At 39.5% G+C, this 21,744-nt stretch overlaps 1 pseudogene; it reads right to left on the reverse strand.

Annotated features, from left to right (window-relative positions):
- LOC114302962 (glutamate receptor 2.7-like) overlaps window positions 1–12,952 on the reverse strand; it is a 30,011-nt pseudogene extending 17,059 nt beyond the window's left edge.
- Window positions 12,953–21,744: the final 8,792 nt, after the last annotated feature.

The following is a 21,744-nucleotide window of genomic DNA, read 5'->3' on the forward strand; positions in this document are numbered from 1 at the left end:
TCTTCAGAGCTATCCTCTGAGACTTCTTCAGGATAGTTGATTGGCTGACTAGTCTTTGCTGGAGTCTCAAACTCCACCTGCACTGACTTCTTCAATGCTTCCTCATTCTGTTGAGGATCTGGTTGCTTCAGCATTGCAGACTTATCAAAGGTAACGTCTCTTCTGATGAGAACTTTCTTTGATTCAGGGCACCACAGTCTGTATCCCTTGACACCGTCACCGAAGCCCAAGAAGATGGCTTTCTTGGCTCTTGGATCCAACTTAGATTCTGTAACATGAAAATATGCTGGACATCCAAAGATACGTAACTGATCATAATCAGTAACTGGGACTCCTGACCATACCTCCATGGGAGTCTTCCCATCTAATGCTGCAGTAGGTAGTCTGTTGACAAGATGACGAGCATAGTTCAATGCCTCGCCCCAAAATGCCTTGCTCAATCTAGACTGTGACAGCATACACCGGACTTTCTCCACCAAAGTGCGGTTCATGCGTTCTGCAACTCCATTCTGCTGCGGTGTTCCAGGAACTGTGAAATGTCTTACTATCCCTGCATTTTGGCAAACCTCAAAGAAGGGATCTGATGTATATTCTCCACCATTGTCAGATCTGAGCTTCTTGATCCGTCTGCCTGTCTGGGTCTCAATCATCTTCTTCCACATAAGAAAGATGTCTAAGACTTCATCTTTGTGTTTCATTGTATAAATCCAAAGTCTTCTAGAGAAATCATCAATGAACGACACAAAGTAGTGTTTACCTCCCAACGATGCAGTCTTGGAAGGACCCCATACGTCGGTGTGGACGTAGGCTAGAATCCCTTTGGTACGGTGAATTGCAGTACCAAACTTGATTCTTGTTTGCTTGCCCAATACACAATGCTCGCAGAACTCAAGCTTCCCCGTCTTGGCGCCTTTCAACAGGCCTTGCTTTACCAACCCTTGTAAAGCCTTCTCACCGACATGCCCTAGGCGCATGTGCCAAAGTTTGGAAGTGTCTGATGCATCATCTTCTGAGCTGGTGGAGACAGCCACTCTCCCTGTGACTGTAGAGCCATCTAGGAAATATAAATTTCCCTGTCGAGTACCCTTCATTGCAACCAATGCTCCTCGAACAACTTTAAGGACTCCACCTTCCATGGTTACTCTGTAACCTTTGGAGTCTAAAACTCCCACTGAGATGAGATTCTTGGTTAGATCTGGTACATACCGTACATCTTCAAGAATTCTGATTGTTCCATCATGGATCTTCAGTTTAATTGTTCCAATCCCCTTTGTTTGGCAAGCTTGGTCGTTGCCCATCAGCACAACTCCTCCATCGAACTCTCGTAAGCTCGAGAACCACTGCTTGTTAGGACACATATGGAATGAACATCCGGAATCTATTATCCATTCATCAGACTGGCCATATGATGAAACTGTGAAGGCTCCTCCTTCATCATTATCTCCATCTCGTGCAATATTCACCTTCTCTTCTGTCTTGTCTTTATTTGGACAATCTTTTGCCCAATGTCCCTTCTCGCGACAAGCTGCACACTCGTCTTTTGCAAGACGTCTTTTGTCTGAAGGTTTCCCCCTAGATTTTGAGCGAGACTTTCCTCGCCTTGTATTTCTTCTGTTATTTGTTCTGCCTTTGACTGTTAATGCCTCGGATGTTGAGTCCCTGTTTACAGACTTATCTTTCCTTCTGAACTCATTGTTCACCAAGGCGTTTGCAACATCAATATACTTGATCTTCTCTTTACCGTACAGTAAAGTAGTAGTGAGATGATCATACGAGTCAGGCAAGGAATTTAACAATAACAGTGCTTTGTCTTCATCACCAACGTCATCATCCAAATTCTTCAAATCCGTAATAATTTTGTTGAAATTATTTAGGTGTTCGTTCATCGAAATACCTTTAATGTAGTCGAAACGAAACAACTTCTTCCTCAAGTAGAGCCGGTTCTCAATGCTCTTTGTCATGAACTTATCTTCCAGCGCCTTCCAAAGCTTCTTCGCAATATCATATTCTGTAAAGGCATACTTCTCCTCTTTTGCAAGGCAAAGTCGGATGGAACTGCAGGCCAGGAGATTCACCCTCTCCCATTCTATCTCGTCCAGGTCATCTGGTTTGTCTCCCAGAGTGAAGTGCAGGTTCATTTGGACAAGCATATCCTTAACTTCGCATCTCCACATGCCGAAGTTGCTGCTTCCATCGAACTTCTCTACCTCGAACTTGGCATGGGACACCGGGGTCCAATGCCTAAAAGTGCTTGTACTGGCTGAATTACTTACAGACTCGGTTGATCTAGAGTCTGCCATTTTTTTTTAGAAACTTCAATTCAAAAAACTGACCGTACAGATGCGTCCGGAACACTCCAAATAGTTGGGAAGCACTATTGGATCGTCAAAAACGGACTCCGAATGGCTCCGATCTGGCAAAAACACTTTGGAAGGGTCAGATCTGCAGAATCTGGTGCGCTGAGATGCACCGGATAATTTCTCCCGTCAACGGCTGGTCAACGGTCGGTCAACGGCGCAGGCGGCGCGGTCAACGGAGGATCGGCGGCGCGGTCAACGCGGCTCCGGCTCAACGGCTCGGCTTGGTCAGCGGCTCAGGCTGACTGGGCTGACACGTGGCTGACACGTGGTTGACACGTGGCCTGTCAGTCAGACACGGGTGCTGACGTGGCTGGATGACGTGGCGCTGACGCGGTGCTGGCGTGGCGCTGACGTGGTGCCACGTGGCTCGTCTTCTTCCTGGAGACGCGCGTGTGGCGCGTGTCTGCGATTGGGATCACGCGCCGGTGACTGCACGACGCGTGTGGGCGCGTGCCGAGACTGTGGCTGATGCGCTTTGTTCAGGGAGCGCGTGAGGGCGCGTGTGGAGGCTTCTGGGCTCTGTTTTTGCTGTTCTGGACTCCTCTCGGGGAGTTCTTCCTTCTGGTATGGTCAAAAGTGGATTTTGAGCACTTCGAAATCTGGGCACTTTCGGGAAAAATTCGATTTTTCGCAACCCGAGCTCTGATACCAATTGTTGCGGATCGGGGGCACACCAGGGAACTTAAACAAGCAATAACACACAAGTTTTAACGTGGTTCGGCAAGTCGCCTACGTCCACAGGCAGCGGATTCACTATATTGAACAAAATGGTAAGAATTACAACACTCTCTGTAATTCTCTCTCTCTTTTTGCTCTCTGTTATCTCAGCTGTGTTCAACTCTCCTTAGCTTCTCTATATATAGAGATTACAAATGCAAGAGGAACCCTTTAAAATGAGCTGGCTGCCAGCCCATTGTTGTGCTTTCGGTGGCTTTACAGATTAAAGCTTCACATGGCTTCTCATGGCCTCATGGTCAACTCACATGGCCTCATGGCTTCCCCACCATGTAGTTGGCTGCCACTTTCCATGGTTTGGCAAGAATCTGTAGCCAATTTTCAACAGATTGAAGGGTCAAAAAAATTCAAGGAATTCGTTATCCCATCAGTTATGATCCAGACATACCCTTCACTCATCATCCCGATTTCATTTGCTTTGGTAAATAAGCGAGCGCTAAGAGAGCAAGTCATGTGTACTACAAAAACCCGGGTTTGCATAGTCATCAGCTTGTAAAGCTCTGCAACAATTTCTTCATCACTGGCCATAGGATGAATTATACTTTTATACAGAACACGAATTTCGTTTTCTTGAAATGCATCAGTCAAAAATGGAATCAAACCTTCTCCATACTCATTTTCTGTGTAAATGGGTACAACTTCTTTCCATCCAAAAGCTTGAATTATAGCCGTTATGGGTTGTACTTGAGATGAGTCATTTAGAGCAGCTCGAAAAAAATATGGACTCCGAAGATAAGAGAGGGAAGAACTTGTTGCAGAGAATGAAATAATGGGGACATGAGCTTCTTCTCCAAGATGAATTAGAAAATTTGCTTGCATGGATGTCAATGGCCCAATGATGGCTTTCACTTGTTCTGTTTTCAGAAGTTCCACAACTGCATTTTACATGTACAAGAATGAAATGATATTATTAAGATTAACTCTATGGCCTCGTTTGAGAAGTTTACTATTTTAGTTTTTTACTATTTTAGTAGGTTAAAATATTTGTGTTTGGGAAGATGATTGGATTTTTTTATAGTTAGATGTGATGTTTGTAAGAGAAAAAGTGAAATGATTATGAGTTTGATGTGATATTTTGTTTTATTGACTATTTTAACCTATTTTGTTTTTTTTTTTGTAAATTTTAACCCAAAAGGCAAAAAATAGCCTTTGCCAAACAAGGCCATTGTGACAATTTGTTTTAGGTGACCACTCGAGCGGTGGAAAGACCCCTCGAGCGGAGATGAGGTACTTTCAGTAGTTTGTTTTGTAGGTCGAGAGACCACTTGAGCGAATAATTGGTTGCTCGAGCGAATATAAGGGGTCCCCTGTATCTCGTTTTATAAATAGAGATGCTAAGAGGTCCCGTTCACCACTCGGCGTGAATTTAGTAGCTCAAAAGCACTTTTTAGATCATTTATTTCACTTTTATTTTTCTTTCCTTCCTCTCTCACTAATTCCAAAAACCCTAGAACTCTCTATCTACATATCTCTTATTTTACCAAGTTTCAAGCTTAAATCACTTGCAAGAAGTAGAGTCTATGTAAGGATTTACTTTTTACCGATTGGATTTTGATTCTACGAAGGATTCTTCTTAGAAGTTTAGTTTCTTGCTCTTTCCTTGAGGAAGGATTAGTTTTAAATTAGTATCTCTTTAGTTTGAGAATGATTATGTAGTATTGTTGTGACCATGATACTTTATTTTGATGATTGAGCAAAAGTCAAGTTTTATGTTTAACATAAAAAGGGGATTTTATCCAACATTTATTAAAATTTCAAATAAATTCTTATGGATTTTGAGTATTGGTGTTGAGAACTACCATATATATGAAGTAGGGATGGCAATTTAAAACCGGCCCGATGGGGACCCGACCCCCCGATCCCGAATTGAGCGGGTTTTCCCCGAAAAATACCCCCGACGGGGCGGGGATGGTGATTAAAAATCAATCCCCAAACAGATTCGGGCCGGGGACGGGGATCAGTGTTCCAGTCCCGTACCCGGCCCGGCCCCGTCCCCGATCCCCGGCCCGGCCCCGTCCCCGATCCCCGGCCCGGATCAATCCCCGATATATATATATATATATATATATAAACTAGGTCACTGACTACTCTCTCTCTCAGAAAATACCCGTGTCCTCCATCTCTCACTGACTACTCTCTCTCTCTCTCAGATCCACCACCGCCGACCACTGCCAAGCCTCGCACCACCACCGCCGACCACTGTCAAGCCTCGCACCACCACTGCCGAGCCTCGCACCACCACCGCCGACCACTGTCGAGCCTCTCACCACCACCGCCGAGCCTCGCACCACCAACGCCGACCACTGCCGAGCCTCGCACCACCACCGCCGAGCCTCGCACCACCAACGCCCACCACTGCCGAGCCTCGACACCACAAACAGATGAGATCTTTTTTTTATTTTTTTTTTTAGATCTGTTTCAGATCTGTCTCAGATGAGTTGTATTTTCTGATGATGTTGTTGATGTTGTATTTTCTGATTGTTGATGTTGTATTTTTGGATGATGTTGTTTATGTTATTGTATTTTCGGATGTTGTTTCAGATCTGTTTCAGACTAATAATTTTGTTTCAGATCTGTATTTTCTGATGATGATGTTGTTGTTGTTATTGTTGTTGTTGATGAGTTGCATTTTCTAATTTTTTTTTTAGCCGGGAAATGCTCGGGGTCGGGGAAACCCGATCCCCGTTGGGGGCGGGGGTGGGGGCAGTGATAGGTTCCCCGTCGGGGATCGGGCCGGGGCCGGGGGGAAATTCTACCATCGGGGATCGGGGACGAGGAGTGCGATCCCCGGCCCCGCCCCGCCCCGTTGCCATTCCTAATATGAAGAGGGGGTAAAAGCCCAAATTTATTAAAACCTTAATTTTGATTTTGGTGAAAAATGATGCTTTGATGGAATTGGTTCTCAAGTCTTGAAATTATGTGGGTAATTAGAATTTGGAATACATTATTAATGTATGTTGAGTTGAGATTGTGGACTTGGAAATTGATAACCCATGTATTCTATTTTCACTATTCATCTCATGTTTTATTGAATACCTGATTACTTGGAATATGGTAAAAGAGAGAAGTAAATAGAGTATGAGTTTGGGTAGAGAGTCGATTTTTTTGAGAACAATGTGTTGTGTTGATACACGTGCAGGGAGTTAAGGTACCCAATTGCCCTGTCTTGAGCTTATCACCGGACGAATGTGGAAAAATATTTTTGGGTATCCACTGATCCTGCCATATGATAGTCGGCAAAAGTGGAAAAATAAATAGATGATTTTGGGTACGCACCACCTGCCATATTAATAGCCGGCAAATGTAGAGAGTAGTTTTGGTTATAACCCTATGTGTATAAGTAGTATGAGGCTCTTATGAGGGATTCATGACATATTTACCACGTCTGTGCTGAGAAAGTTTTTCAATGAAATTTTATTTTTTTGAGCATAAACTTTAAATTATGTTTGGGTTATGATGATGCCATGTAGATATTCAAATAATTAGATACTTTGTTAAATGTATTTGTACTAGGCATATAGCTCATCCATATATAACATTTTTAGAAATTGGTAATATGCCATCATCTCAATGAGATAAAATATACTCTTTTGTTTTGATTGGAGCACTAAGGCTCATCAATGTTTAAATGTGGAAGCTCCAAGCTTATTTGTTTAGGACCGTGAGTCCATTTTTGTTGTAATAGGGCAATGCCTTGAATTTTTGTATGCCATTAAGGCATTCTATCTTGTACACTTGTTAAACTTTGTTATATGGAAGTGTATTTAATATGTTGAACAGGAAACTGTAAAGGAAAACCCTAGTTCAGTGAGAAAGAAAACCTTTTAGTGTTTAACTATGTTTTGATTGATGTTTTTATATTAAATATTTTGAGAAACCTTAGTTCAGTGAGAAAGAAGACCTTTTAGTATTTAACTATGTTTTAATTGATGTTTTTATATTAAATATTTTGAGGGCGTTACAAATATAGCTCTGATACCAATGAAGGAAAATATGCGGGTAATCATATTACTTGAAGCGGAAACGATTTGGATTGGATGCTTGAATTACAAGCCTTGTCCGGAAAACCCTTCGTCATCAATTGAGAAGCTACCAGAGTTTCTCAATGTATTATCCACACTCTAAATCCTTAGGTTCTATAATGGTGACCTCAGAGGGAAGAACAGAGAGAGAAATTCTGCAGAGATTTTTCCGGTAAAACTCCCACAACAATAATACGTATATTATTTTCTCTACATCAAATATATAGAGATTCTCTGCTAATAAAGGTGGAGTTGTAGTCTCCCACAACAATTCAAACACCTCCTAAAAGATAATCCCTTTAATTATCTTATTTAAATAAATAACCCATGTGGATGTTCCATGCGTAATAGGTCGGGTCAAATCTGACCCAATTATCAATAAGCCATCTGTTTGTTGTGGCTTTTCTGGGCAGGAGGTGTGATCTTTGTTACGGTTGTCATGGTTGAATTCTCTTTAATCATAGAAATTGTGCTCCAGATAATTGTGCAGTATTTTAAGTGCCAACTTAGCTGGGATCATAAATTTTTGCTTTGATGTTAATAGCATGATTCTATTTGTTCCGCTTTTTCCTATTGATGTATGATACAAGGCTTCATTTTGATTCCTATTCAATAAAGGTTATTTTTACTGATAAAAAATTAATTTTTGCCTAGCTAATAATAATAATTTTAATAATTTAAGGTTGACATCTAAGAAGCACGGAGACGAATACGGGATACGGGTACGATACGATACGGATACGGCGATACGTCAAAATTCGAAAAAGTAGGATACGGATACGGCGGGGATACGTTCATAAAAAATATTTTTTTCACAATTTTTAGTAATGTAACATACACAAAAATAAAACTTCAACAATTTTTAGTAATGTAACATACATAAAATAAAACTTCAACAATTTTTAGTAATGTAGCATACATAAAAATAAAACTTGAAACAAAAGACAATATTTAATGTAGCATCACCCATAACAACCATAATGCATCACCCATAACAAAAAATTCATCAATTCAATTAAATTTCAATAATTTTAACAATATAGCATCACCCATAACATCCATAATGCAATTCAATCCCAAATTAAGGGAAAAAAATTTACAAAGTTCGTTTATTTATCAATAAGTTTATTTATTTATTTATTAATAAATTTGTTTTACCTTATTTGATTTATTAATAAGTTTACAAAGTTTATAATTTTATAAGTTGACAAATTTTATTTTTAATAAGTTTATTTATTTATTAATAAGGTTTTTTTACCTTATTTTATTTATTTATTTATTAATAAGTTTATTTATTTGTTTGTTTTGTCAGATTCAATAAACCGAATATACAAGTTTTTTTTTTTTTTTTAATATCTTATGTGATTTGCAGAGTCTACATATAAAAAATAAAAAATAAAAAAAATTAAAATAATACAAATAAATATGCAAACAGACATAGGTAAGGGAGGGGGAGAGACAAGTCGACGAAGAGGGAGGGAGATGAGATCGACATCTCGAGCCAGACAGATAGATCGAGCGAGATCGAGAGGGAGAGGGAGAGAGAGAGAGTTCGTGAGAGGCAGACAGAGGGAGCGAAAGGGAGAGAGAGGAACGAACCTGATCGCGAACCTGATCGACGATCGGCGAGCTGCTGTTCGAGACGATCGGCGAGCTGCTTCTCCTCCTCCTTCGCGGCTGTGTCGAATACCTAGGTAAGAGAGAGTTTGGTTTACTATTTTTCTTTTTTTGTGTTTTATTTCATCTTTTTTTTCATATTTTACAATTTTACCCCATTTTAAGTTTTTTAAATTATTTTTTTGCCCCCGCCGTATCCATACTGTATCCTCGCGTATCCGAGACATATCCGAAATTCAAAAATTAAAAAAAAAATCGAATACTTCATTTCCCGTATCTGATACATATCCTCGCGTATCGGGCGCGTATCCATATCCGAAACGTATCCAATACGCATACGTGACCTATTTCGGAGTATCCGTGCTTCATAGGTTGACATTCTCCCTAGTTGGAATCCCAACAGCTTTCAATAAATTTACCACATAATCTATTTTATGATCTTCATTATTCATTTTATAAGATTATTCGAATAAATCATCTATTTGAAAAGTAATAAATAAACAAATGAAATTGAATTAATTGAACAACTATAGTTATATGATTAAATTGCATTTGTCTTAAAAATAGTCAATTTATTTTCAAAATCATGCCATTTATTTTTTAAGAATAAAAATAATTCGATGATGGAATTACAAAATTATTGCAAAATGTAAGAAAAATTCAGGGAGTCAACTAGTACCCCCAGTTGAAGGGACGGGATTATCTACAATAATCTTTTTTGTAATAATCTTTCAATATTAGTCTAAGGTCTCGTTGGGAAACATGCTATTTTAGTAATTTTTTAATTTTTTGACTGAAATATAAGATAAAAAAAACTAGTAGTTTGGAACAACTTTTTAATTTTTTTTACGAAAAAATGTACAAAAAGTAGAGAAAAAATGAAATTTTTGATTTTTTGATATAGATTATAGATTTCTTAATTTTTTTAGTAACTTTTTAACTTTTAAGCTAAAACTGTTGTATGTCAAACGAGACTTAAGTAGATGATTTAAGTTCAAAACATAATTAATTATGATTTAAGTAGATGATTTAAGCTTAAAACACAATCATTTTATTGCAAGAAAGTAGTATAGAGAATCCTACTCCCCAGTTGAATTAGAAACATGAGAATTCTTCCCTATAATTTGTGAATTTGCCAAAGAAGAAGACGCGTGGGGCATTTAAAGAATTCTTCCCTATAATTTATTGTGAATTTGCCAATGAAGAAGACGCGTGGGGCATTGTTAATTTGTCTGCATTGGATGATGGACCAAGATCACCATGGCCTTATTCAAAAAATAATAATAATAATAATAATAATAATAATTCTAAGAGTTCGTGAGTTAATTTTTTAATTTTTTGATTATTTTAGTTTGAAATTAAAAAATTTTATTTGAAATATATTTTTTAGCTTTTTTTGTTTTTGTAAGAGAAAAAATAAAATGATTATGATTTGGATGTGATATTTTATTTTATTAAATTAAAAAATTTATTTTATGTTTTTGTAACTATTTCAGCTCAAAAAACTTTATTTTAACTTATATCAAACAAAGGCTTAATAGGTCTATGCACTCACAAAAAGAATATTAAAAAAAAGTATCTTGTGAGATAATTTTCTGTTTTTATTTTTTCTTGGATTTATACAAATATTGTATTAATTAATCTGGTTATTTATTACATTCCAATATGGGAAACAAGCCTTGTATATATCGTACTAGATATATCTCGTATTAGATATTTCTGATGAATGTGTGACCTCAATTGTTACATATTGTCTTAGTCACATCGCTTTCTTGAAACCAATCACTTTGATTTTTTTGGTTAAAATTTTAAATATGAAAAAAAAATTACTTAAATAAAACGACCTTGACTTTCTATTAGACGTATTTAAATAGAAAGATTGTGTTTTGTTAAGTTTTCAAATGTATTTTTTAGAGCTCAAAATTTAAAATTTGTTTAGTTTATAGTTTTTTAAATTATATTCTATTAGTTTTCTATCTTTTTTCTTATTCTTTCATATTCTACACATTAATTAATATTTTTTTTTCTCCTCTCTCTCATTGTCTAATATCTTACACATCAATCAATTACTTTTTCTCTCACATCCATCTATTCAATTATAATTCATCCAAAATTACAGAACTCCAACTACAAAACTATTTTCAAAATATAAAACCAAACAACTTTTTGAATTTTGAAAACTCTTTTCAAAAACTAATCTTTCACAATTAATTTCAAAATCAAACCAAACACAGCTAAAATTTTTTACTCAAAATTAAAATAAAATCATTTAAAATGAAAAAAAAAAAATGAGGGAAGGTTACCAAAAAGCTAACAAAAATATAATATAAAATGGCTTATTTTAAGCATTAAAAAAAATCATTTGTATCAAAAAGTTGTTAACATCGAGATCCTACATTGAATCGTTAGAAGAGTTTACAGGATCAGATCGAGGATCGTAAGATCCTATCGAAAATGAAAAATTACAAAATAATTTAATTCAAATAAATATTTCTTAAATAATATACACAAAATAAGCCTAATTTATAATAAAAAGAAGTGAAGATATTGTGAAAAATATAATACTTTATATAAAATGTAAATATAATACTATACAATAGAAAACTCAATAGTAAAAGTTTTGCATTTTTTTTAAAAAAAAAAAAGGTGAAGAAGAAGAATTTTATAACAGAACACTTTGCAAAATAATGCATAAAAAGTAAAAGAAAAATATTTAACAAAATTAGATATGAAAATAGCTTGAGAACTCAAAAGAGCAGTTTGATCGAATGATAAGGTTTGTTGCTAGCGTCTCTGGGCGAGCGGGTTCGAGTCACAAAAAAAGCCTCTCCAAAATTTTTAATGAAATTGCATATATCTTACCCTCCTCAGACTTCACTAAAGTTAAGTTTGTTTTTCCAATTAGTTAGTTTTCTTAAATTACTACAAATTTTAAAATTTTATTTTCCTAATTTGTTTTTCTTAGTATATTTGATTCAATATTACTTATGCATTTATTCATTTGGACCACATAAATTGGTATTTAGGTAACAAACATAAAAATTTACAATAAAATAGATCATATAATACAAAATCAAGCTTACAAATTAGATCAGATAGGATCGGATTCTGATTGGGATTCTATGATTCTATAAGATCCAATTATTAGGATCGAAAGATTCTATCTGTAAGAGATTTTTCACATAATTCAGATCGATTGTGCCCAGATAGATCGTAAGATCATAAGATCCAGGTCGAGATTTTGACCGCCATTATCAACTAACTGATCATAAGTGTATGAACTAATTGAAAAGAAAAAATAAATTAAATATAACTTGCATTTTATTGTTTTCTTGCATAAATTCAATATCTAAACATGTTTTAAGCAGAGATGGTTCAATTAATAAGTCACTTTACTTATTACTTAAGGCTTCCAAAAACAAATTTAAAAATTCTAATTTATGAAGGCTCTTTTTTTTTTGAAAAGCCTATTAAAACAAAGACTCATTTTGTTGTTGTTGTTGTTGTTGTTTTTTTTTTAATTTTCTTTTATTTTATTTTATTTTATCAGCAAAAAAAGATTATATTAATATAAAATAAGCATACAACATAAAGGCTAGGGAAACTGTCAATGCCTTGCATCCTAATTACTGACACCGGACAAGATCAATCATATGCACACCCACAGCAGGAAGAGGTTCCAATACAAATAGGAGCAACAAAACAGAGAGCAACTTAGCAAGACCACACCAAGTCAGCCCACAGCATACTAGAGCTAACTATCCCTCAGCCCCCATTCCTATTACAGTATTGAACTTGCTGCAGGTTGAAGACTATCTTCGGTGGCTACTAGGATTAAGAGTACTTAATTATTGATTATACATATATAACTATATATAAATTATATTTGAGAGAGAGAGAGAGAGAGAGAGAGAGAGAGAGAGACCTGCTGCAGCTGCACCAACAACATTATCCTTGGAATCCCTGACGTGGAGCTCCAGTCTGGTTTTGTAATGAACATGAGATGAATAGAAGTCTGAGAGGGCCATGGAGATACCCTTCAAACCCATCTTACCAACCCAAGTGTTCATGTCAAGAACCACTCCTACCTTTACTTGGACTGTTGTTGTGTTTGTTGTGCTCTGTGCCATGGCCGTTCCTCTCAAGGAAATTATTGTAATAACTATAAAGAAAAGGAAGAGAGAGAAAACAAGTTGTATGGTTTTTCCCATCATGTTAGAACCCTCAAGACAACTTTAGAGCCTAAATCCAAACTAAAGCATATATTTATACCCGCGTGATATATGAGAAGTTATTAGTTGGTCTTGGGGTACTGTCATATGGTGCCCCAACAGTGTTGTGATTGGTGAAAGAGATGAGACTTCCGAATTTATATTAAGTGATTGGAGAACATGAGGGGATATGATAAATTGTGATTGATGAGGGGCATGGTCACATGGCTCCACTTGGACCAACCAATAATTTTTCGTTATATATGGGGAACAAGTCAAAAAAATATATGATTTTATATATTATTAGAAAAATATTTCATTCACGCAATTTTTCTCTCCCAAATCCTCCAAATGATTGCAAGTAAAATTTCAAAAGTTGACCCCACACTCCAACTGTTATAGAACTTGCATTATGTCTTGCCATTTCATTCGGAGGGTTAGTGAGGAAGGAGGGTTAGGTGTCAAGGGAATTAAGGAGGTTAATGAAAATTTGTTACTAAAATGGTGGTGGAGGTTTAGGTCTGATGGCTTTATGGAAACAAGTTTTAGTTTGCAAGTATGGCTCTCATGGTGGAAGATGGTTACCAGTTTTGAATCTTGAGGATGATAGGAAGCTATCATCAATTTGGAGAGACATTTTGATGGTTATTTTGTCTAACTCAGATCTGTTCAACTTCTATGTTAGCAATCTGAAAATCAAGGTTGGTGATGGCAGGAGGATTCACTTCTGGACAGATAGGTGGTGCATGAATAGTCAGATGAAAGAGAAGTTTCCTAGGTTTTATAGCTTATCTATTGAGAAAGGAGGTACTTTGCAGGAATTTGTGCATAGAAGCAGAGCTCAGGGGGCTGGGCGTTCTCTTTTAGAAGATCTCTTTTAGCATGGGAAGAAGAAGAGATTGGAAGGCTTCAGGGTTTGTTGGGAATTGCTCCATTGCTCAGCCTAAATTGCTCCGATCATTGACATTGGGAGGCAGCCTCTTCAGGACAATTTACTGTTGCATCAGTAAGGAATTGGCAAGAAGCTAAGCATGGTCCTAGGTTGCAAGTTGCTGAGATGCTGTGGCAAAATGCAGCTCCACCAAAAGAACAATTCCTTGGATGGTTAGCATGGAGATGTAGGGTCAAGGCAGCAGATTTCCTTCAAAGGAATGGGGTGATCAGGAGTACTGAGATTCTTGTGTGTCCTTTCTGTAAATTTGAACTTGAAACAAGCAACCATGTTCTGCTACTTTGCCCAGAAGTGTGGAGAGTGTGGTCTGATCTTTTGGACTGGTGGGGAATTTGCTAGGTAACTCCAGCAAGTGTGGAGGGGCTGCTACATTGGTGGATGAGAGCTAAGTTTAAAATAGAGGAGCAAATACTTTGGTAACTTGTGCTTATTGCCCTATTGTTGTCGATATGGAAAGCAAGGAATGTGTAACGCCCTCAAAATAATATTTAGAAACCCACATTAAACTTAATTTTATTCATCAGAGTATTCCTTACAAATATATTACATGTTGACAACAAAAGTAAATGCCCAACGGCTTACAACTTTCCAAGCCAACACTTGGTTACACAAAAGAGAGTACTAACTCATATCATATTAAGCCATTGGCTTGAATGTACATGTAATACAACAAAAGATAACAAACTAACAAAGAGTATTCAACTCCTAGAACCTCCCAAGCTATGTCCTTAGAGGTGGCATATCACTTGGACCTGAAAATGATGTCCCATAAAGGGTGAGCCACAGCCCAGCAGAGATTTACTAAATCAAATATAAGCAATGACTAAAACAATAGCATTTGATAGATGGTTAACACTTAATAACCAGTTTATATCACTATACAGTCCCATGACAATCACGTCCATGTTACGTTCCACTTTCCCTTACTTAACCCAATCATTTCATAAACATGGCTCAGAACCTGGCCAATCATTCAATGAGACTATATCTCAGGTCATAACATTTCCATACTTTACAATTCAAATGAGATCACAACTCATATTAAAACACTTCCAATACTTCAAATAATACACATATTCATTGTATTATCACTTCCATTCAATACACATATTGCTGTATTAACACTTCAATCTGATCCATGTATTTGTTGTATCTATGAAGTCCATCCCCTATCTCCTCCTAATTTACAATATTAACCTTAAGGTTCATTTTCATCAATAATACAACAATAATTCTATTTCTCAATGTCTTACACACATATGGGTTTTATTATTTGAAAACCCCTCTTTTATAAATTACACAACAACCCCAACTTTTTCCAAAATTACCCAAACTTCACCAACTAACCAAAATGACCAAAATTAAAGACAAAACTCATAAGACAGAGTAGGGTATCCCTACTTCGAAAATAGAAGCTCAAAGGAGTAGATGAGGAAGAACCAAAGTGCTCCAAATCCACTATTTTTTAGATTAAAAAGGAGCCCTCAACACCCTCTACCTTTCTTACAAAGAACCTAGGGTAGCAACACACAAAAAATAGATGAAACCCTAGAGAGAAGTTAAGTGTAGAGAGAGAGGGAGCTGAATCTAGGGTGTTGAAATCAAAAGGGATGAAAAAGTGAAGTGTAATCCCGCTGCTGTCTACTGATATAACACAGGCTCGTTCGAGCGAAGGATTGGTCGCTCGAGCGACCAGACACAAAGAACACTCGCTCGAGCCAATAATTCGAAGCTTCATGTCTGCAACCCAGAAGCACGCTCGAGCGAAGAAAAGCTCGCTCGAGCGAAGAACTCCAAAACATAGTCCTCGCTCGCTCGAGCGAAGGAAAGCTCGCTCGAGCCAAGGATTGTAACTCTCAGGTCTAAATCCAGACGCAGACGCACGCTCGAGCGAAGGACTTCTCGCTCGAGCCACCGGACACATTAACCAACTCTCGCTCGAGTGAAGGAAACCTGGCTCGAGCGAAAGATCTAAAACGAAGAGCTCGCGCTCGAGCGACAAAGTCCTCGCTCGAGCGAAGACACCAAAACTTAGGCAGCAACCATTTGTTTCAAAACCCACCAAACCTGTTACAAACCTGCCCAACACATCCTATAACTCAACTATAAGGAATTAAAGAACGGAAACAAGATATAAACAACAATCAATACCACGGAACCTAAGTCCGGAATACTGTACATAAAGGGGAAAACCAGGGATCGCTATAACCTCCCCCCCTTAAAGAATTTCGTCCCCGAAATTAAGTACGAGTTTTCGAAAATGAGTTTTTCTCAATGCTCAATAACATTACAATTTAAAATTCCATAACTTAACCCATTACTGGTTATTCCATCTCTATTCAAGAGGCATATTACAATATATATTACAACATGCATTATCAACATGCATTTCCTTCAAATCCAACGATTTCCAATATATAAGATTTACAATTCCATATCATATTTAATGTTCATGATATATTTCCATTTCTGCAACACATTCAACATATATAATGTTATAATAAACTTCCATTTCAAGGCAGGTTCTACAATACTTCCACAAACCGGAATATATACAATGTTTTACAACTTAAGACATATTCAATACTCTTAAGGTTCATCAATACAAAAAAATATACAACATATGCTTAAACATCCACAAATAGGTCCGGATATTTCTCTCGGACCTCCAACTCACGTTCGCAAGTGGCTTCCTCCACCCTGTGATGTTTCCACAAAACTTTTACCAATGGGATGGTCTTGCCTCGCAAGACTTGATCCCGCCTATCCGAGACCCGAACCGGTCTCTCCTCAAACGAGGCATCCTCATCTACCTCTAAGTCGGTCCAATCCACTACATGCGATGGATCCGGTTCGTATTTCCGAAGCATACTAACACGAAACACGTCATGAACTCCGGACAACTGCGGCGGCAAAGGTAAACGATAGGCAACCTCGCCAATCCTCTCAAGGATCTCAAAAGGGCTAATAAATCGAGGGGACAACTTCCCTCTCTTACCAAATTTCATCAATCCCCACCTAGGTGATATTTTCAAAAAAACATGATCACCCACCTCGAATACCAAAGGCCTCCTCCTACGGTCGGTATAACACTTTTGGCGACTCTGGGCTGTAACAAACCTCCTACGGATAAGTTCAACTTTCTCTGTCGTCTCACGAACCAATTTCGAGCCCAACAAAGGTGCATCACCCACCTAGGCCCAACAAACTGGAGACCTACAAGGTCGGCCATACAAGGCCTCAAACGGTGCCATACCGATACTCGACTGAAAACTGTTGTTGTAGGCAAACTCCACTAATGGCAAGTGCCTCTCCCACGACCCACTAAAGTCAAGAACACAACCTCGAAGCATATCCTCAAGGATCTGAATAGTACGCTCGAACTGCCCGTCAGTCTGAGGATGATAAGCCGTTCTAAAGGTCAACCTAGTGCCCAAGGCACTTTGTAAACTCTACCACAACCTAGCAGTAAAACGTGAATCTTTATCTGAGACGATCGACACTGGGACCCCATGCAACCTCACTATGTCCTGAATATACAAGTCGACAATATGATCTACTGAATCTCTCACGCGCATAAGGATGAAGTGCACCAACTTAGTTAACCGGTCTACAACCACCCAAATAGCATCACTACCCCGCTGAGTCCTCGAAAGACTTACAACGAAATCCATAGTGACATGCTCCCACTTCCACTCGGCAATAGGCAAGGGTTGTAACAAACCCGCTGGCCTTTGATGCTCGACCTTCACTTGCTGACAAGTAAGACACTTCGATACAAAAACTGCCACATCTTTCTTCATACCCCGCCACCAAAACTGGCGACCCAAATCCCGATACATCTTAGTGCCTCCCGGATGCACCGCAAGGCGTGAATGTGAAACTCTCGGAGTACCTCCTCTCGGCAAGACTCCGGTATAAACAATCGGTCTCGGTATCTCACACTCAGGTCGGGATACACAGACAAACCCTTCTCAACCTTCCCACTAGAGATCTTCTCTCGGAGGGATTCCGCCTCAAGGTCACCTCTCTGTGCCTCTAACACGCGACTCACAAGTGTAGGCTACGCAACAACAGAAAATAAGGCCACAGCCTCAACAGACTCGCCCATAAGCAAATCAAACTCACCAAGTGCACCCAACATCTCCCACTTCCGGATGGCTATACAAACTACATCACTGATAGATTTTCTGCTAAGGGCATCGGCCATAACATTGGCCTTCCCCGGATGATAATGTAACTCAAAGTCGTAATCCTCAATAAACTCCATCCACCTTCTCTGCCTCAAGTTCAAGTCTTTCTGTGTAAACAGATATTTCAGACTCTTATGATCCGAGAACACCTCGAATCTCTGACCAAAAAGGTAGTGCCTCCAAATCTTCAAGGCAAAAATCACAGCTGTTAACTCTAGGTCATGTATAGGGTAATTCCTCTCGTGTATTTTCAACTGCCGCGAGCCATAAGCTACCACTTTCCCCTCTTGCATAAACACACTACCCAAACTCTCTCGTGAGGCATCACAATAAACCGCATAACCCAACCCTCTCTCCGGAATAATTAAAACCGGAGTGGTGGTCAATCTAACTTTCAACTCTTGAAACGACTTTTCATAAGTCTCACTCCATGCAAATTTGACCTATTTCCGCGTCAATCTAGTTAGCGGCGAAGCTAGCCTGGAGAATTTTTTCACAAACCGGCGGTAATACCCAGCTAATCCCAGAAAACTACGGATCTCAAAAACACTCTTAGGCTGTGCCCAATCCTGCACTGCCTCAATCTTGGATGTATCAACAGACACCCCTTTCCCGGAGACTACATGGCCTAAGAACTTGACTTCTTCTAGCCAGAACTCACACTTTCCAAACTTGGCATACAGCCTATGGGCTTTAAGCAACTCAAGCACTACTCTCAAGTGTTCCTCGTACTCCTCCTCAAAAGATGAATAAATCAGAATGTCATCCATGAAAACGACCACAAAACGATCTAAGAATTCTCGGAAGATCCGGTTCATAAAATCCATAAATACTGCCGGTGCATTGGTGAGCCCAAAAGGCATCACCAGAAACTCATAGTGGCCATACCGCGTACGGAATGCCGTCTTCGGAATATCTTCCTCCCTGACCCTCAACTGATGGTAACTCGATCTCAAGTCTATTTTAGAGAAACAACGGGACCCTTTCAACTGGTCAAACAAATCATCTATACGAGGCATAGGGTACTTATTCTTAACCGTAGCCCGATTCAACTTCCGGTAATCAATGCAACGTCTCAAGGCACCATCTTTCTTTTTAGCAAAGAGGGCCGGTGCTCCCCACGGCAAAACACTAGGGCGAATAAAGCCCTTATCTAGCAATTCATGGAGCTGAATCTTCAACTCACTCAACTGGGCTGGGGCAAAACGATAAGGTGTCATAGAGATTGGCGCCGTGTCGAACACTAAATCAATAGAGAACTCAATCTCTCGATGAAGTGGTAAGCTAACAAGGTCCTCGGGAAAAACATCTGAATATTCAAAAACCACTCTCGGCAATACAGTCTGGGTCTCATCACACTCACTACTCATGAAGCTAGCAAAAAGACCACCAAGCTCACTTCGCCCTCGCGGATCATACACCGTTGGCAAAACACTACCAACCCGATCCCCCAAGAAATGGAAGCAATCCCCGCTCAAGGTATATACAGTGATCCTCTAGCGGTAACAGTCAATAACAACCCGGTATGACTATAACCAGTCCATACCCAAAATCACATCAAAACCTGACATAGCCATAATTACAAAAGAAAATGGAAGCCGGCGGTCGGCGACCTCTATATCACAGCCCCGACACCCCTGTTTCAAAATCAATTCACCCCCAACAGGTGATACAACACATATAGGAGATGCTAAGTGTGCTAACTCCAACCCCAAAACAGATACAAATGTAGCATATATAAAGAAATGGGATGTACCCGTATCAATCAACACACCGGCAACCGAGTTGCAAAACAAAAAGGTACCTCTCACAACAGATGGAGCCGGTACAAGATCCTGCGCGGTAACAGCATACACGCACCCAAAAGGTCTCTGATCTACCTGCTCACCCTTCGGAGCAAAAGACTGCTTCACAGACTGGGACGATGAAGCCCCCTGATTGGCCCTCGAGGCCTGTATTGACTGTACTGGCTGAAAACTCTGCGTCTGCCTAGAATCAAACGCACCCGATGTGGCACTCAACTGCGGACAAAACCTCTTTAGGTGCCTCGCCTAACCACACTGATAACAAGACAGTGGCTGACCTCTACCCTGACTCTGGCTCTAAGGTCGAGCCGAAGATGAAGCTGCCCTCTGCCCTCCTTCCCTCTGCGGGCAAGCTGGAAACTTGTGGCCCAGCTGACCACACTTGAAACAAGTAACATCTCCCTGACTGCCTCTTCCAGAACTTGCATTCGGCATTAGAAAGGTAGATCTCGCAAAAGCTCCCTGAGACTGCTGAGGGTTAGAACCCCTCTGCCTCCTACCATCCCCCTAACCATCCTGACTCCTCTTGGAGCCCCTCAACCTTTCCTCCTCCTCATGCATCATAATCTCCATATGGGCCGCAGCATCTACAAGGCGCCCATACTCCCGGGTCATAGACCCTCCAACTCTCATCTTGAGCCTGTGCTTCTTCTCAAATTCCAGACAACGGCGTTCCTCAGACGCCACAAGCTCAGGTGCAAACCTGGATAAACTAGTAAATGTGGCCTCAAACTTGGCCACTGATGAACTCAGCTGCTTTAGTTGGCAAAACTGATCTCTCAACTTCTCCCTGACAGCGGGAGACAGAAACTTCTCCTGGAAAGCATCTACAAAGGCCTCCCAAGTGCCACCAATACGACCCCTCATGAACTTCCACCACTAACCCGCATCCCCCTTTAACTGGAAAGACGCCAAGGTCACCTTCAACACCCCGTCTTCGATGCTAAGCATCTCAAACGTCTTCGTCATCTGCTCCAACCACTCATCAGCCTTAAGTGGCTCTTTCGGATCCCCCAAAAACTTATCCGGATTAGACTGGAAAAACTCCCTCTTCAGAAAGGAAGGCCCTGCATCAACAACCTAGGCTTGAACTTGATTCTCAACTCTAAGAATGCCCATGGATTCCCTCAAAGCTCCTGCTATCTCGCGGGCTAAGGCGCCCATGGCCTGCTGACTTACTAGCTCAGCCACATTGGCCTAGCCAACACCCTCCTGCTGCGTCGGAATATCATCCGGTATAGGCACCTCCTACCTCCTAGGCCTACCTTGCCTACCATCACGTTCTCGTCCTGACATCCTAATAAAGGTAACGAAGACATTAGCACATTCACAAATGTGCCGAAGCTATAACACTCGCGTCCTAATGCATTGGACAACAGTAATTCATTCCACGTAAGTACATAATCATATAAGCACCTACGAATTTCATTTTCGGATAATGACAGTCCCGAGGTGTTACCAGAGTTCCGGTTAGAAACAGTATTGATCAAGTGCTTTTCCAACAGGACTCCCAGAAACCCAAGGATCCAATCAACATCCTAGAAACTAAATCCAATACCCATATAGTCACATAATCATGTTATCAAATAAACATATAACATCATGCATAAGTCTCTAACAAGCGAGTCAGACCAATTGTGGTACTAACCACTTCCCGCGTACCCAAGGTATTCGAACCCGGTACGCTCTGATACCAAATACTTTGGCAGCTTGTGCTTATTGGCCTATTGTTGTCGATATGGAAAGCAAGGAATGTGTAATGCCCTCAAAATAATACTTAGAAACCCACGTTATAGACATGCATAGACATAAGTAAACAAAACTTAATTTCATTCATCAGAGTATTCTT

This window comes from Camellia sinensis, chromosome 1, assembly GCF_055761805.1.
Source record: "Camellia sinensis isolate YWXY chromosome 1, ASM5576180v1, whole genome shotgun sequence".
Classification (NCBI taxonomy): domain Eukaryota; kingdom Viridiplantae; phylum Streptophyta; class Magnoliopsida; order Ericales; family Theaceae; genus Camellia; species Camellia sinensis.